Raw genomic sequence first — 15,006 nt, 5'->3', positions numbered from 1 at the left:
AAATCTGCCTCACGAAGTTCAAGCATTGCTCAAGAACAGGGCTGCAGGTCATTTAAATATCTCAAGAGCCTCATTCAGATCAGTGAGAGTACGTTGAGAGCGTTGCTCCAGCTGCTCATATAAATACATTCACCAGTGTAAATGTCTCCCTCACTCATTCGCATGCGATAACAATTCCAAGCACAACTCCTGATAACCGTGATATTGGGAGTTATTAACTACTAGTAGTAGTAGTGGTAGTAATGCTTTTGACAGCAGCTGGTTAGTAGTCATTTGTACGCATTACTGTGCACACCTGCACGCGGTCATTGTGTACATATACAAAAAAAAAAAAACACATGCACATATGCATGTTTTTTTCACACTTTTCACCTGTTTTAGATCGCACGCACATGACTGGCTCTCAACAGTGGTTATGGAATGTTGCTGGTTGTTGACAGTTGTTCCTACAGAGGCAAGAAGTGCACATGCTCGAGCAATGTTTTTCTTGGATCTATGAGTAGCTCCCCCCGCTGAAATTCTGAACTACACATGCCCTTTAGCAGGAGCAAATAGTCACATAATACAGTGCCATATCAGTCGGTGGTTGAATAACATCAATGTCGTACGAGAATGGACTTCGTGACATCAGCAAATATGATATCACGATCCACAAATATCAATTATATATCAAGGAACCTGGTGACTTACACCACCAATAATTCTGAAGAATTGAAGCCATAGTGTCTCTGCTGAGGTATGATTCAATATGGCCGGAAAAATGTATCCCAAAACATGCATGGTAATATGAATTTAATATGAATTCAAAAAGGTAACAGGATCATCAGAACAGCAATTTATTATAATTCATATGTAATTATTTTTTCAATAGTTCTTAATCATTATAAATGGCTCTTTATTTACACATTAATATTAAAATGATTTTGAATTTAACCCATGCTGACGTGATAGAGAGGTAAAACAGTGGAGCGACCTCTGGTGGAGTCAACTCAGTCTCAGCTTCTGAATCATTTAAATCAAATTATTCCCTTGTTTTCGTCACATCCGGAACATAGGCATAAATAACATTTTGGGAAGGAACAGAACGCTGTGTTAATCCCCGCCTACTGAATTCTCACCAGTTGCGGACATTACGGTGAGAATAAAATGCAGATAAAGAAGAGCAGCTGGGGGAACAGGCTACAAAAGGATTTAGAAGACGACTGAGGTGAAGGTGTGTGTGTTTTTTTTTTAATGAACGGAGCTATACAGGTTTCCTGCTCTGTTTCAGATTCATATCAGCGTGCCGGTGTGGGAGTGGGCTTCTAGAGTGCGTGTTTGTTTCGGCACATGGGCTGTCATCCTGTGGGTGAAAAAAAGGGTGCACATAAGTCATCTAGTGAAAGGCGATCCCTATTAGGACAACGGCAGTTTGGTCTGTGCTACTCAGCCACATACACACACAAGCCATGTGGACAACTCCTGCACACAGACACATCGCAGCTGAGGCATGAGATATGGCCTTATTACTGATCTTAGTTCCATGCAGCCAGTGTCCTCCCGTAAATGTCTACGATACACTTCCTGTGCTGCACACGTACTTCATCAATCTATCCATCCATCCATGGATCCCCTCACATTTCCTTCAGACTATTTCCGCGTCCCCTCCCTCGCAGCTTTTCGCTCACTCGCTTCACCTGCTCCTCAATCCTCCTTTCCATACCACTTCCCTCTCCATGATTCCACTAAAAAAACCTGCACAACTGGACAGCACCTGCAGATTTTCTAGGATCCCAGCTTTTCCCCATCTTCACCTCCCTCCTTTCCTCTTCATGCCCACCTTAACCTGACCCCACGTCCGCCTCATTTTATTTCCTCTCCTCTCCACTCTCCTCTAAACTTTCATCATGCTCCTCTTCGCTTGATCTATTAATCTCTCTCTGTTCTTGCACAGTCTGCCATATTCCCTTGGCTCCTTCCCTTCCTTGCCTCCTACTCACCCTATTTTCTTTACCTCTCCCATCTGCAGCACCTACTGCTGAAGACGTCTGGAGTTGAAATCAAAATGAGAATGAAGAGGGGGAGGAACATCGTGGAGAGTGGATGGGAACCAAAATAGATATGAGGGAAAGAGACAGTGGGAAGACAAGGCGTGTTTGAAGAGTAAGATAAAGTGGATAAAAGAAAAGGGAATACCCAGAGAGAGTTAAGATATTCATGAATCCTCAAAATAAGACTTAATTTGAGTTAGGCTTCTTATTTTTCTGCCACTGAACTGGTTGTAATTCTTCAAGGCACCACAAATGTTCTCACATGGATCTCGCTGTTTCACATTTCACAGCTTTCACACAAAGAGCTGATGCTTTTCATTAGATGAACAAAGTGAGTGTGAACCCTTGAGAAATATAATATAATAATATTTATCATTTAATATAGAATTAAATGATACATATTTTTCATTTAAAACAGTGTTCAAGTTCAAGGTTTGACCCTTCGAAAACTAATTCCGGACCACACCTGGACAGCTGGCCTCGCTGTCCAGAAGCCCCTTCTCAAGAATAGCATGTTATTCCTTCACCATCTGGGTCTGCCATGCAACCTTTTGGTGGGACATGTCCGGAACACCTCTGGGTGTACCTGAACTGAGTCCACACCCCAAATACACTGCCAGGCCAAAAAAAAAGTGGCCACCTGGATCCTGGATCTGGGGTTGCTGCAGTTGGTCAGGTCTAGGTTCAGCAACATTATGTGCTCAAAGAATGAGGTCAGCTGACTACCTGAATATCCTGAATGAGCAGGTTATTCCATCAATGGATTTTTTCTTCCCTGATGGGACGGACATATTCCAAGATGACAATGCCAGGATTCATCAGGCTCATATTGTGAAAGACTGGTTCAGGGAGCATTTTTTTCACACATGGATTGGCCACCACAGAGTCCAGACTTTAACCCCATTGAGAATCTTTGGGATGTGCTGCAGAAGGCTTTGCACAGCGGTCAGACTCTACCATCATCACTGCAAGATCTTGGTGAAAAATGAATGCAACACTGGATGGAAATAAATCTTGTGACATTGCAGAAGCTTATCGACACAATGCCAGAGCGAATGCGTGCTGTAATCAAAGCTAAAGGTGGTCCAACAAAATATTACAGTGTATGACCCTTTTTTTTGGTGGCAACTGTTTTTTTGGCCAGGGGTTGTGTAGATGACACGGATTTTGCTGCCAAAGTAAAAAAATAAAAACAAAAAATCTTCTCTAATTTTCTGCTTGTAAACAGCGAGTTCCGGTCCTATCTCTATGGCGCTGTCTGGACTGCTGTTTGAATGCTGTGTCAGTGACCAGTGGCTGGTGAAAATAAGACTCAGACCAAAGCCCATGTTTACACTCTCAAAGTCATTAGCTAAATGGGAATGCTAGCGCTAACTGTGCTGCCTGTTTGATGAAATCTGAGTACAAGTAACATCTGACTTACGACCTGCTCGACTTACGTCCACCCGTACTTCCGACCACCTTTTTTAAAAATTGTATTCAATGTCTGGCACCGCAATATGTAGCAGCCCGACATCATATACGACAGTTACGTCAGCATAGCATCCCAGCATCTCACTCTCTCACAGCCATCTACCACTACAGTAGTAGCTATAACCCTCGCGTCGGCTATTTTGAATGGCATTCGTCGTACAGCCAATCTGACTTACAACTGGTTGGTCTGAACCAATCCCCGTCCCCGGTACTTGTAGTTGATGTTGCTCAATTTTTTTCTCTTTGTACAGATTTTACAGTGATCCATTGCCAAAGTGACAGTAGCTTGAATTTACTAAGCATTTTAATCTTTTGTTTTGTCATTTATTCACAAAAAATTCCCTCCAAATTTAGCGAAAATTCTGAGCTGGTCTTTTCCTGATTCCAAATGACGTGTCACCAACACATCATTCAGCACAAGGGTTCAATATTTTAAAAATGTACACGTCTGAAAAGTTGACTCGACTACAAGTCATATTTGGGCCGTTTCGTTCCCCTGATCACTTGCCCAAGTTTATTATCAGGGTAAAAGAGGCGCTATATACAGTACCAAGTGGTGGATGGCAGGCTACCAAACATCTGCAATACTAAATAAAAGTGCCCTTAAAATATGAAGAGGAAGAAGATCGATGATGTAGGAAATGAAGAGGCTAAGTTGCCTTTAGGGAGGATGATGAGGCTAAAATGATGTACCATTGTCACCGAGCTGTCGGTCACTCACATACTGTTGTTCCACATAACATTTCCTCCACTCACATACTTACAGTCTTACTGGTGATCTTGGTGTTGCTCAACATCAGATTTACATGAAAACTACCCACATGCCATGACATTGTTTTTCCATTGATTTACGCCATAACCGACAAAAAGAAGGGGGGAACAAGTGAGGGGCGGCAGTAGCAAACAGCACTTGAAGGACAAACGCGGTGCTTGATCCGAAAGGAAAGTGGGACATCAGTTGCTATAGCATCTCCACAGTACACAATATAACACGTTTGCACACAGACGCACACATTCACTTGGAGTGTGTGAAGACAAGCAGGTGTGCCACATGTCTCCTGTATGTGATAATTAACCTTTCCCCTGCTGAGCGCAACCATTCCAACCAAGGCACTTAGAGTGTTGATTGAACATTTCATTGTTGTCATGTCTTATGTCAACTCTCTGGGTCCATGGAAGGCATTGTTTAGCACCAGGCCTTACACAATGTCTTAAGTGAATATGTAACTACTTTGAGCGAAGGTGAAGTAGGATTTCTATTTTTTTTCCCATCACATGTCCTTAGCAGTGGAACATCTTAACCGGGTTGCTCGATGAATCTGCAGAGTAGCGCCCTGTGTGGATGAAAGTCATTTTTCCAATCTTGCCTATTGCAAAAGAAATACAATTACACAACAATCCGAGGAAGATTTATAAACCCTATATAAATCACTAGGGATGCACTGAATATCGGCACCGATATGGGCATTTATGGCGTTATCATGATCGGCCGATCAAATGACAAATATGAAGCATTTTTGAGTTATTTATTTTAATAAGATGCTCATTATATTTATATATGATGAGAAATGTTATTACTCTTGAAAATTTTACATTACAATGTAATGTAATGTACTGTACACTACTACGCTGCAGCTCTGCAGGCGGTTGTTTGGCCATTCTTCTCCGTCAAGAACGACAACTGAACTGATGTTCACACCCATGGACTCAGACGCAACATTAATGCAACATAGACACTTGCACTCAATTCACAACGCTGAATTCGAGCGCTACCAAGTGGCTAACAAATGCCAATGGAGTTTATTGTTTTGGATGAGCAGGCAGGTTCTGTTGTTATCAGCAGCTAGTAACGCACCTGGACCCCTGCTTATCATTCCCTGGACAAATGGCAACATTCCTCCATTTAGGTTTACATCCTGGGTTTGATCGGTTTGTTGTTCATTGAAGAGGGAATAAAACATTTTTTATTGTTTGTTATGTATTTGCTTAAAATTTGCATTGTTTTCTATACAGTGTTGTTCAGTTTTATTACTGTTATTTAGTAGGTTTGAGCAATCAATCTAAAAAAAAAAAATAAGAAAAGTGACTTTTGAGTGTGATTTTGCTGAGTAGAAAAAGAAGACAATAAAAAAAACTGGTATCAGCCAGAAAAATGGCGATCGGTTATAATAATACATGAAAAATATGATTGAAAAAGAATAGTTTTCCCACATTATGAGGATTCTGCATTTAGCCTGGAGGCAAGTCTCTCCATTCAGCGATCATGACCTAAGGAACAAGTTCACGGATACAAGCAGCCAAAGTGTGTTTTCTCCAAAGGGTTTATGAAGCTCTGGCAGAAACTCAGAGTTCCTCCACATTGATGAAAGTAACTTGAGCCAGTATCTATTTGACTTGACTCCTGGATGCCACCCTAGTGAGACTTTAAGTCCAAGTGCGGGGAGAACCTGGGGCAGATTATCTTGGAAAGACGATGGAGGATGTTACTGGGGAAAGGAAAGTCTGACCTTCTGCAACCTGACCTCAGATGTGGTGGAAGACGGATGGACGGATGGATGGGAGGTAGTCCAGCACAGAACAGGGTTGGAAAAATGTCCTGACTAGAATATGTATTATATAAGAGATTTACGATGATTTTCTGAGACATTTTATGGAAATGTAGTCACATTAATACATGTTTTCGCAGCGGCATTTACTCCTGCGAACATCAAGGTAAGTAACAAGTTTTAAGTGCAAGTGTGCTTCTTGTGAGACTTTCCAGAGGTTATAGCTTCAATATTTTTCACATACTCCGACTGGAATGGTTACAGTCAGCAAGAGAAAGATTAATAGAAAATGGTGGCTGTTGAAGGCTACAGTGGATTTAAAGTAATGTGTAGGATCAGGCAGCATAGCGAAGAGTTTCAGGTATTTGAAGGTACGTGTGAAAATCCTCATCAACGCGCTACATGTGGAGGTGAAAACCATCCTCACCATAACATTCCAGCTCTGGTATTTGGATGTAAAACGCGAACATGAAAGTATATTGTCGTGTGCGCGCAGTCGTTTAATTGTTTGAAAGCTCCATAAATCATAAATCATCCCAGGGAATTTCCGCCGCTGAGCCAGCACAACAGCCCCACCATTGCTTCTAAATCTGTCTTTTGCCTATTTTTATCTGTCCTGAAAGCCTCTCTCATGCGTTTATTTCACAATCTCCTCTTAGTCCGGAGCACTTCATTAGCTTCAGTGAAGATGAAACACTGTGCAGAAATGCATTTTGACTACCCCATTCAAACCACACGACAAGCTACGACAACACTGCAAACGTACCCATGTATTTTTAGTTTAATAATTCACGCCACAAACATTCACTTAATTGTGTCTGTTGAGGAATCACACACAGAGAAAGGAATATCTCTCCCATCTGTTTTCTAATTTAGGTCTTCTTAAAAAAAGTCCCGGAGTCTCAAGTCAGGGCCAACATGGCAGATGGGCCAACAGTAGTGTAACATATGACTTTGTGCCCACAATGAGTCTTCAGTACAAGCGCACAAGCCAAAATGTAGCCGCTAATGAGGCTCGACGTGCGCTCCCACCAGAGCCCACTCCAAACACTGGTATCTAGACATGCAAAGGGCAGCAGGCTGAGAAACCTCCACACTTCCACACCTCCAGAACCTCAACAACCTTGAGCAAACAAACACAGCGCTAATGGACAAATCCAGCAGAGCATCTGCCGCAGGTAAAGATCTAGCTCGGCTTTGAATTATGAGCCAGTCTGATGAAAGAATGAATAAATTACTCTCAAAGAACTAAAAAAAAAATATTTGCAGCATTATTATTATCCATTACAATTTCAATGGTGAGCTCAATTACGATTTAAAGCAACTGTATGAGAGTTCCCATAGGGGGCGTCTCCAACAAGGAGGGTGGGGGCAGCAACGTGTCGGATTTTTACAACGGAGAACACAAAAGCAGAGTGCATTGAATGCACACCTGCCTACCTTAAAAGGTCGGAGTCCTACTCAACTGACTGTTAAGACAGCACTGATTCTTTAGTCATAGTTCACTGTATTTCAGAGAAAAAAAGCTAAAAACCCTAATGCTAAAATGCCAGCGTAGGTGACGTCTGTGCTGCTAAGGCACTGGGGAGGACTATAGGCATCAAGCTCAACCATGCAAGGCACCAAACTGTTAAACATGATCCAATTCAAGAGCTGTAAAACAGAAAAATTAGCATCTATCAGTCTGTAAAAACAGGAGAGAGTCTAAGCAGAATGCAACTTCATTCTCTCTTTTAATTACAGCATAAAGTTTCTCAATGCCCCCCCACCATGACTCACAACACAAGGAATCAAGGGCTACTGTAACATAATGCAAAGCATTTATCCTGCTGGGACCTGCTACGTCACTGAGAAATATTTATACACTTGCCACACAGCAGGGGGCAGTGTAGCCTCTCCTCTAATAGGGGGAGCACACCATTCACGATACGGTAGTATCACGATGTCTTGCCAACGATAGCGATAATATCACAATACTGCCATTATCAGTACATCAGACGACATTTCCTCAGTGATACATTACAATATATGTGCCTATTAAAATATTCTGGATTAAGTGACTGCACTGAATTAATCTCAGCTAAAAATACAAAAAGATGAATAACAACAAAGAAGAAAATGTATACTGCAACATTATGCTTCTTTACACTTGGCATTTTTATGTCGCCGCAGAGTAAACTAAAGAGTGAGAAGCGCAGCTGCATTATGGGACTCAACACACTGCGATGATTTGTATAAGACAAACGCTTGTGGTCACACAACAACCAAGAAATCATGAACCTAAAACATCAGAAGCATCGTTCGATTTAGCCTCAGGTTTTAATAGCATAAAATATTCACACAATAGTGCCTGCGGTCCGACGTATGTGAGCGTCGTCTGGATTAGCAAGAGGCTAACAGCTCCATTATGTTACCAAGGCTGAGACGAGGTTTGTGTATTCACCACAGATAAAGACTGGGGGACCGACACAGTGTCCGTTTGCGAATCATCCGTCACTCTATTCTTCTCGAAGTTCTTCAACTCCCTTCCTAAACAGTACTCTTACGCTGTATGAACTCTGGTCACGCGAGGAGGCGCCATCATGTGGTGTCTTTAAGATTTGTAGCAGGCTTTTTATGACCAAATACTTTAAGAACGGCCATATGTTTGTTGTTTCAGTATCGATACTTGATGCCAATGAATCAATAACATAGGGCCGGAGGAAATACTGCGATATATCGTAGCATCAATGATTTTAGAGTACAAAGCATTTAGCGTCAGTTCCAGACTATTTACCACAACCGAATAAAAATAGACTTTGCTCATTTTACAATCTTTCTGAGATAATTACCATTTTTATGAGAACAGTGTTTTAACTACTGAGTAATAATAATTTGATAAACCTTGCACCTTGCCTTTGACTGCCCCCCACACTTAGTCTCTGTATATACTGTAGATCCTTGGACATTAAATTGCCACATTCATGTTTAAAAAAATGAAAGTGAAAGCAGCTTATTCACTTCCATTTCCTGCTTTTATAAGTTACATTCAGTTCCAGAGACTTAAAAGAAAGAAAGTGCCACCCAGCGTGCGCAGCACCCTGTTGAGTCTGAACTGCAGTCATATATAACAGTCCTGCACACTCCAAGGTCAGGAACTCTTCTGTCACATTCTGGTTATTTACTTGCGACGTTTAATTTCTTTGCAGTCGTACTGTGGGTCTAGTGACAGCGACCGAGAAGTAATAAGTTTGGGGTATACCCGAGCACAAACACCTAATCCATAAATAAACAATAACGACGCTGTTCCCTTTAAAACAGATTTTGGACTCACAGTTGGACTTGCTGCAGCAGTCAGGGGCAACGTACCTAAGAAACAGAGTTGCTTTGCATGCAAGTAGAAAGAAATGTGTGAAGTTTAATTTTGTTTCAAGCCTCTATAGAGATGTTAACCTCAACTGATAACAATAAAAGCCTAATGAACAGTTATAAATGCATGTTTAAGGCAATTTTTCTGATACATTTTCCCTCAGAGTCACAAAACTTCACCCTCTTTAAAGACAATTGTTGAATATTTCCATGCAATTGAGGTAGTACATTTGCTGTCTTGGTTGATAAAGCGACGGACACCATTCAATGGCAAGTTGGTTCACATGCCGTTTAGGGTTAAAACAGATGGATATATACAGTGGTACCTCGGTTTTCGAACGTACCGGACTTCGAACAAATTGGAGTTCAAACAAAAATTTTGAGATTTTTTTGCTTCAGATTTCGATTTCGAATGAAAATCCAGAACTCGAACTCCCCCGAAAAAAGCCGGAAGAGACATAACATGCGCGGACTGATCAGCTGACCCACGACACGCTTTGTTATTGTGTATAACGCAGCCTCTGTATGCAGACGTGTCCCGTTAGCTACATTTACTGACTGTTTTTTCTTTATATTGAGGTGTAAAACCTTTCCTGTCTCCACACTGGACCGTGGTAGAGTGTCACAGGGGAGGTGCTCTCTCTCCACACCTCTGAGGCTGGAGCGCTCACTCCAGGGTTTGATGTCCTGTTGTGGGCTGGAGCTGGGACAGGGATGAGGCGAGTCTGGGACAGAGCGTGACTTGGTTTATGACTTTGTCACAGCCAAACTGCACAGAAGCGCACATTCAGAGCTGGACACGCACCGGGCACCTCTTCACTTCTGGAGAGACGTCACTCACTCGGCAACCCCTCCCACATGCAGCGGCCACACACATAGAGGAACAGCGCACCTGCAGCACACACTCTACATTCACTCCTACAAAAGACTATTTTAAGGCTTGGAACGCATTGTTTCTTTTTCCATTCATTGCAATGGGAAAAATCAATTCAGATTTCGAACAATTCGCTTCTTGAACGGCCGTTTGGAACAGATTGTGAAAATGTCTGTCTTCAGAGGTCAAGTTTGGAAAAGACCCATCCATCAACCCACAAGTCTTTCAAGTCTTTGAAGCAGGCCTCTATATATTTTAAAGGTAAGGATTTTTTTTTTTTTTTAATTTCGGTGGCTTTAATTGACTAGGTTTTCTTTCATGACTGCAAAAAGATCCGTAGCTGAAAGCTCATTTATAGCAGAAAGTCAGTGGCAAGGGCATATTTCTATGTATGTGGAGTCATAATTACATTTGTGAGAGATAAAAATCTGCAGCGACTCCTCATACCTCTTGTTGGATTTTAAGCTTATAAACCACAAAGTATAATCCAGCTACTGGATTGGATTTTGGCGATGTTATAATAACCACACACCCAGGCTATAAAACCTGCCCTGCCTGCAAACTACTGAAAGTAGCCGAGAAGTCATTGAAACAGATCAGGTTTTTTTTTTGGCTACACCACGAAATCAAAGGTAAAACGTGCAAATGAATATCTATTCAGTGAAAGGAGTTTGAGTGTGTTGCGACCGTGGAAGGTGTCAGGTCATGTCTTGTAAACACACTTCATTAAAATATTGATATTTTTCTTTGTGTGTATGTGTGTGTACCTGGTTTTGCTATGGTAATGGAGACATCCCTGCTGTCTCCATGAGGATAAGCCTCAATTTGACGATTAAAAGTTCAAAATAACTCTGTCATTATAATTGAATTTAAGTTTCATTTAGAGTCCTAGAGTTTACAGTGAGAGGCAGGAAAAGCATTGGATAGAAATACAAGTGTGCGTCACCTGTGCAACACCATGATTCACCACCCATGATGTCTACTGAGACAGAGGGCTTGAAAACACCTGTGCAGAGCCTAAATTTGTGACCATTTCTATACTTTAATCTGTGTCCCACAGAATGTGTGAAGTGCCATTGACATGACATTGGTTCTTGGATTCTCCCTCCCCTGCTCCTCTTCTTGCTCCCTTCAACTGGAGTAGAAAGAATGTCCTTCTCCATATTAACCCCGATAAGCCACTATTTAAAAGTTGTACACAGACAAAGAATACATGGATGCTACTCCTGCAAGTTTGAGAAATACAATGGGCTTAAAATAAAATTGCTCATCATGTGACGATGAATAAAATATCACAACAGTACACATTGTTTCTATTTAAGTGGCGCAGAAAGCAGACAGGGAATCCCCATGAAGCAGCGTCTTCAAAACCACCAGTCAATCATCAAGGAAGAAGGAAGAGCTTTTTAAATATTATATTACATGAGAGGATGTACATTTTCCCGCCGGAAGCAGAACGTCTATCCATATCGATCACCGTCTCATCATTGGCCAACTTTTGCAAGCTTGAACCCAACACTCTTTTTGAATTTCTAACACACCATCCCGGGTTGGGACGTGAACTCGCCACGCTCGGCTGAAATCATTGGCTAGAAGATGTCAGTATTAACTTAATGTTCGGCTGTTCACTGTCAATGCTTTGACTCTTTAGTGGGTGGGCTCGGATCATTCGGACTGTAGAGTTGTAAAATCATGAGCAGTCAAAAACAAAACACACGCAAAACACATGCTAAAAAGTCTAAAATGACATGAACAAAAAAAATAAGTTTTATTTACATTTTTCTTTTGACAGCACCATTGTGGGGGCCGTCCTGCGACAGAAGCTCTGGGGATCCCAGTTCTCACTGCCAGTAAAGTCCTCACGTCACTGACACTACCCACTGAATAAAGTGATGCTCGTGACTTAATGCAATAGTATGATACACCTGAGTCGACTCACTAAACATTGATGTTCAGGAAATGCTTATTGATTTGGCCCTTAACTACATCAAGCCAGAACCCGAACATGTTTTTCAACTCACAGCAAACGAAACGGCCTGAATTCTCCTCCCTTTTTCTTCCAACGCCTGCTTTTGTGAGAGTTTTATTCCTTTTTGATGTGAAAGTGTGAGATAAAAATCCAGCGCAAAATGGATTTGGAGGACATAACAAGAAACACACACTGCGCTGAGAGCTGATGGCATGCTGGGTTGGAGAATCACAGAATTAGAGGGAAGGCAAACACAAACCGACGGTATCTCTTACCTTAAGAAGCACTTCGACACCTCAAACTGAGGGCGGAACAGGGAAGAAGAAAAACAAGAGAAAGAGAGAAAATTAGTTTGTCACATGGTGTTATGACTCCACAACTTCCCCAAAGGCTTCACAATTGAACACGTGATGAGAATCATGATGTTTCAATTACACTCCACTTTTCACTCGTCGACCTGCTGTCATTTGTGTTTAACACGAGCTTCCTACTGGCCCCGTGCACTGGCACCCTGCGTCGCTTCAGACGGTAATTACACTTCGAGGCGTGATAAAGGTGTGACTCGTCCAAATTCAATGATAGCCGAGTCAAAGCCAAGTCAGCATGGGTGGCAGACGGGCTAAAGGAAGCAAAAGTCGAACACAGTTGAATAAGCAGTCTCATAAATCCAAAATATATTTTCAGCAATATCTTCAACTCAAATCACGACTGTATTTAATAACAGCCAACACTCTATTGGAAATATATTGGATCAATTCTGAGATCTAAATTCACACCAAATTGGACAAACACCCATCAAATGTCAAAAGAGACACCCGCTCCTGGGCTTCCACAAACCAGAAATCTCTCACTCAAGGCAGATTACCTGCAAACAGCCTGACTGACAGTTGCTATCGGGATTGTTTGGATTCAGGGTTGGGAAAGCTGCGTTAAAGGTATCAGCAGCTGTGAGAGTTCTGGAGTATTCATGAGCATTTTGCTTCACAGAATCACAGGCCTCTTTACCAGTCAACAAATGACATACAAAAGTAAGTGAAGAGATTCATAACCACGAAGGGCTGGGTGACTTTCTCTGTTTGATGTTTCCATTAAAATATCACATTCCATTATTTTTTTTAATGACAACTGGAAGTATTGTTTACATAAAAGTCAATGAAAAAAAAGTCTTAATAAATAATACAGTATTGCTTCCGGTGGGACGTAAGGTGCGATGGACGTGTGAGTAACTGGCTCCCAGAAACCAACTACGAATTCCTATATAACTCGAAAAACCGACTAAGAGGATAAAAGTATGAAGGCAGGAATATCAAAAACAAAGAATAAGAAAACCCCCGACATTAAAGCAACGGATTCAACGCGAAGAGGAGACGAAGAAGACCAGCTAGCACCTGCAGCTAACAGCATGGCCGCGCACCAAACGAGCCTGGATGACATCAGCAAACAGATACAAGCTATGCAAAATGAATTAAAAGTCGAACTGAGGGTGTTCAAGGATGATATTTCAAAACAGCTGAAAAGTGAAATACAAGATATGAAGGAGGAAATGGAACAGACACTCGCCAAGGTAACTACGGAAATCGATACCCAGAAAGAGAAAATGAACACGGCTTTAACTCGGGTGGAGGAAGTGGAGAGATGGAGTTCAGACGCGAACAGCGCATTACAAGACATCGTGAAACAACAGGAAATCATGCTGGACAAGCTCGACGATCTAGAATCACGCTCCAGGCGCAATAATCTACGGATATATGGCGTTAAAGAGGGGCTGGAGTCGAATTACGACACGCTGGCAGAATTCATGGACACCTGGCTCCGTCGAGAGTTTTCACTGGACACCGACTTACAAATTCAAAGAGCACACAGAGCGACGTTCCCGAGACCGAGACCGAATCAACCCCCGAGATCGATTATCCTGAACTTTTTACAGTTCACCACAAAAGAGATGATATTAAAAAGGGCATGGCAGAAAAAGCGCATCACACTCGAGGGGAATGCTGTTTATTTCGACTATGACTACTCAATGAGGATGGTCCAACAGCGCAAAGCATACGCCGGCATCAAGAAGGTTCTGAAGAGAGAGGGGATCCGCTTTCAGACACCGCTGAATAAGATGCGAGTTCACTGGACCAACGGAGTCAAAACATATGGCAGTGCAGCGGAGGTCCTCGGCGATTTACAGAAGAGGGGGATCAGAGTGGATGACGTACAACCCACTACTATGAACACGGATAACACACTGGAGAGACTGCGAGAATCGACTGTTGGAACCTGGATACGAGTTGCGAGAAGCGAAGAGACTGGCCGACGCGCAAGAGGAAGATTACAGGAGTTCCAACGCCAGGACAGCGATGCAAAAGGAACTCTGGAATCCACATAAACGGAGACATGCAAGCTGGAATTCTTCTTCTATTTAAGTTAGTGGTTGTACAGTAAGTTTTTGTTCATAAACCGACACGTTATACAAAAAGGGGTTATTAATATCAATATGTTGGTGTAAAGGGGCAGTTATCTACTATAGTTAGACTAGTATGAGGAGAGCAAACCTCATTTCAGGGAGGGGGCCCCTCCCTTGTGAAGGGACTACCCCCACAATGGGTGAAGAGTGTCCACAAAGGTTCAGAGTTATTGTGGGCATCTCTTTTTGGGAGTTGTTTATGTATATATTTTCCAGTTTGTTAATGTTGGGTTGTTTTTTTTTTAATGTCCTGTGGGGGAGCTATTGCAAACTTGTACAACCTAAAACCATCTATGAAAAATACTGATACC

The 15,006-nt window shown here is 42.0% G+C and overlaps 1 protein-coding gene across 28 annotated transcripts in view; it reads right to left on the bottom strand.

Annotated features, from left to right (window-relative positions):
* LOC128753618 (receptor-type tyrosine-protein phosphatase delta-like) overlaps positions 1-15,006 on the bottom strand; it is a 196,526-nt gene that overhangs the window by 142,039 nt on the left and 39,481 nt on the right. For all 28 annotated transcript variants that reach the window (XM_053855409.1, XM_053855408.1, XM_053855416.1 and 25 more), the window contains exon 3: positions 12,516-12,541. The gene's annotated coding sequence lies outside the window, so the exon portion shown is untranslated. The remainder of the gene's footprint in view (positions 1-12,515; positions 12,542-15,006) is intronic.

The sequence above is a fragment of the Synchiropus splendidus genome, chromosome 2 (assembly GCF_027744825.2).
Source record: "Synchiropus splendidus isolate RoL2022-P1 chromosome 2, RoL_Sspl_1.0, whole genome shotgun sequence".
NCBI lineage: Eukaryota > Metazoa > Chordata > Actinopteri > Syngnathiformes > Callionymidae > Synchiropus > Synchiropus splendidus.
The sequence above is the reverse complement of the archived record's forward strand: the minus strand, read 5'-3'. Positions and strand labels throughout refer to the sequence as shown.